The sequence below is a fragment of the Gossypium hirsutum genome, chromosome D05 (genome assembly GCF_007990345.1).
Source record: "Gossypium hirsutum isolate 1008001.06 chromosome D05, Gossypium_hirsutum_v2.1, whole genome shotgun sequence".
Lineage (NCBI taxonomy): Eukaryota > Viridiplantae > Streptophyta > Magnoliopsida > Malvales > Malvaceae > Gossypium > Gossypium hirsutum.
Window position 1 is genome coordinate 29382220 of NC_053441.1, and position 4363 is coordinate 29386582.

General features: G+C 29.7%; 1 long non-coding RNA gene across 1 annotated transcript; it reads right to left on the bottom strand.

The window, feature by feature from the left end:
* Nucleotides 1-2520: 2520 nt before the first annotated feature.
* Nucleotides 2521-3300, bottom strand: LOC121217930 (uncharacterized). Its single transcript, XR_005914190.1, has 3 exons — nucleotides 2827-3300; nucleotides 2663-2695; nucleotides 2521-2583 (listed from the first exon to the last, which is right to left on the bottom strand). It is a non-coding gene; the product is annotated as an uncharacterized lncRNA (long non-coding RNA).
* Between the last annotated feature and the right edge of the window lie 1063 nt (nucleotides 3301-4363).

A 4363-nucleotide genomic window follows, 5' to 3' on the forward strand; every position in this document is an offset into this window, starting at 1 on the left:
TCTAACAGCATTGTCAACGAGTTTCCGGTCCACCCTCCCAAACATTTTAACTGGAAGAGACAAACACAGAATGACATTTTTGAAAACTTTGATCCCTCATACAGTTCTTCGTTCATGTCATTAAGTAGCGCGTAAAACTTCGCCGCTTCTCCATTCGGCTCTTCATGAGGTCTACTGCCCGATTCGGTAAATGCAGTTCCACCAATATTACAGTCATCAGATGCCACAAAATCCGCCGTGAACGACTGCGCACCATGATTGTGCATATTAAATGCATCCCGCAACATACCTTCCATGTCATCCCCTCTTTCAGACTGATGGTAATTGGTAGTACCAGGATAAGATACATCCATCCTTGAAGAGGAAGTACTAGGCGGGCATTCTCCATGAAAAAGCCATTGCTTATAACCCCGAACAAACCCATCAACAATTAGATGCTCGTATACAACCTCACGATAATGCCAGTTTATGTTGACACACTTCTTACACGGGCAAAGAATCATGTTCTCTTGGCTTGCATATTGAAATGCAAAATTTAGAAAACCCTGCACTCCATTTCGATAACCGTCGCTAACTCTTGACAAATTCATCCAAGAACGGTCCATTTCTTAATTCTTGAAGTCTGATATTAACAATAAACTGCACGGGTTTAGGATTTAGGAATAAGTTATGTATTATGTAAGTTATGTAAGTTGTGTAAGTTGTGTATTATGAAACTTATGTACGTTATGTCTTATGTAAGTTATGTATTATTATGTAAGTAGGGATGTAGGATATTATGTAAGTTTTTGTTTTTGTGTATTATGTAACTTATTTAATTTATGGATGTTATGTATTATTATGTATTATTATGTAAGTTATTATGTAGGTTATTATGTAAGTCCTTATGTTGGTTATGTAAGTTGTGATATGATTACTAATTATGTATGTAAGTTATGATATATGATTGCTAAATTTAAGTTATATAAGTTATGTATTATATGTAAGCTTATGTATGTAGGTTATGTAAGTTATGTAATGTATCAATTTTTAAAAATATATATAAATTTTAAATATATATATATAAAAACTATATATAAATATTAATAAGTTATGTAAGTTATGTATTATAAATTTAAGTTGTGTAAGTTATGAATTGTGTAAGATATGTAAATTACGTAAGATATGAAATTTGAACTTTAAAATAAATTTAATATTTAAAAATATTCGTGATTAAAAAAAATAAAATATTTAATATTTAATTCGTGAGTAAAATAAAATAAAAAATTTAAAATATAACTTTAAATACAATTTATTTAATTATTTAAATTAAAAATAAAACTGAATATATTTTTCGTGATTAAAATAGCATAAAATTAAAATAAAAAGATAATGAAAAAGGAAAACATATAAACATTTTTATAGTTTGGACCAATTTATTTATCTATGTTAATATTATTTACACATTTGCAATGGGATTTTGGAAATGAATTACTTGAGAAATGGAAGAAGATTTAATTATTTATTAAGGAAAACATATAAATATTTGAATAGTTTGGACCAATTTATTTATCTATGTTAATATCATTTACGAGCTGTATTATATTTGGGTCCTTACAATCCTTTTTTAGTAACTTATGTTGTAATTAACGGCAATGGTGATGGCAGGACACATGAGAACATTTTAAGTGAGTAAAATAATTTAATACGAAAACATGGCAAACTGGATGGCAGATTACAGCAGAAAAATATAAGGCAGAAAACTAGATGCCAATTTTAAGTGCGTAAAATCATAAAAAATTTGAAAGGAAAACCAGCAAAAAAATGTATACAAAATCGAAGCCCCAAAAGACCAAATTTTCGATACCAACCTGCAAATACATAATCAACCCATTCACATTTTTATACCATATTTCTGGCCAAATATGTTCTTAACAAATTGAATTGTAAGCAGTAAACCTTTATTCATAACTGTACAAATACCATACATCATTACCATTCAATACAAAGGCTCATTTCATAGTAATCCATTCACAACATTTACCATATGCAAATACTTATACAACGTTAACATGACAACCTTTTCAAGCAATTCAAATCTCATGACATACTCAATTTCATGATCTGTTAATTTCGGCAATAGTAAATTACCAATTTTAACTTCAATTTCTGTATCTTATCACACATTATACTAAATATTTATTTAACCTAAGTACATGTAATAATTTAATAAAAATAAAATAGATTAAATCCAGGCTCTGTTGCATACTTTAAGTACATGTTTTTGCATACTTTAATGTATAAAATACATTATACTAAATCACAGTAAAAACCTAAGTACCTGTTTTTGCATACTTTAAGATTTCTACAAAACAGTTACAGACCGGTATGCCTAAAAAATGCAGGAAAACAGTAACCCATCAACAGACAACAACAATGGTGTGTGAAACGTTGCCTAAAACTAGTTAAATGAAATGAAATGAAGACACCGACTGAAACCATTTCAAGAAATACAATTTCAAACATAAACAAAATCAGTGTACCTGTAGGCCGATGAGGAAAACCACTGTCAACGGCGAAATGAAATAACCCTAAAAACTATCACTGAAACAACACCGCCTCAGTTGTATACCCAATAATGAAACCATTCCCAAATCACAATAAAAACAGTCAAATACAGTACCTGTAGGACGATGAATAGCAATGGACGAAAACCCTATACAAATCAGAGAAGAGAAATTTTTTAAAGGAACATCAAAATTAATTGGGCGAATAAAAAACAGAATAAATCTAATAAACAAGTCAAAACCCAAAGATTACATACGCAGAATCGGAACAAAATCAAACCTTTGAAGGCCTATTGTGCGACGTTCATCTTATCTGGAAGGAGGAAGGAGGCGATTTAGGGATTTCGGATTTCAAGAAATTAGGCAAGAAAGGAGGCAATTTTCGGATTTGGGAATTCAAGAAATTGGGCAAGAAGGACGCAACAATTTCACAGAGAAAAGGCAATTTAGGAATTTGGGGGAGACGGATTTGGGGCTGGGGAAAAGCTTGCTTCGAGGGTATACCCCAAAATTGTTTTCAGTAAGCGAAACGACAACGTTTTGCGTTGCATTTTCCGGCGTTTTTATAATAAACGACACTATTGGATTTTATGAATCTCAAAAACGGCGCCGCATTGGCGAACTGTATATACAATTGCGGCGCTTTATAACAAAACGCCACTATTAAATTATTTTCCACAACAGAAACGGCGCCGAATCTGGAAATTTAATTAATTATTGCGGCATTTCCTTTCAAAAATGCCACAAAAGAAATTTTTGCCAACACTGAAACGGCGCCGCATTCTGAAAACTTATTCGATCATTGCTATGAAAACGGCATCGTTTTATAATATAACTTTTGTGGCGCTTACGCATAAACGCCACTAATTTCACAACTTTTGCGGCGTTTCACAAAAAAACGCCACCAATCTGCAACTAGTCAACGGAACGGTGTCGTACTACTTCATTTTTTATATATATTTTGCGGCGTTTTATTAACAAACGCCACTAATATTTAGCTTTTTATAAATTATTTACATTGTTGTTAAAATTTTTAATTCATACATTAAAATTAGGCCATTATTAATATTATTAATAATATTATTTAAAAATTTTATACAGATTTATTAATTTCAATTGTTACAATTTTATAAATTTTAAATTGAAATTATGTATAATTTAAATATTATCAATATTTAAAATTATAAATTATAAATTATTTATATTATTCAATTAATTTATTATAATTTTAAAATTATATATACTCTATTTTTAAGTGAATATATAAATGATTAATATATATATGTAAATAACACCGTATTAAAATAATTTGTTTCATCATCTATAACATACCAATATGTCGACATTCGTCATTAATTAGTAAACTAGCGTCATTTGTGTCATTTAGAACTATAGTATCATAATAATTATTAAAAAACAATACGTATTTGTCATTTTTCTCAAATTGGTACTAAAAAAGTCATAAAACCCTAAATCGCCCAAACCCAAAAACCAAGCATTGTAAACGTTAAATTATAACTGCAAACCCTTAACCACAAGCATAAACCCCTAAAGCAGTAATTAATTAACCTCTTAATAACATGACTAAATTAAGTACCCTAAACCCCAAACCTTAAACCTTAAACCCCAAACTCCTAAACCCTAAACCCAAAACACCATAATCGGCCCACATCATAAACCCTAAACTCAATACTCCAATATTCACAAAATATTAAACATTATGTAATGATTAACCCTAAAATCCTAAACTATATACGATATACTTTTTAACTTATAATAATCACTAAACCTTAATCCCTAAACTCTCAAACCCTAAA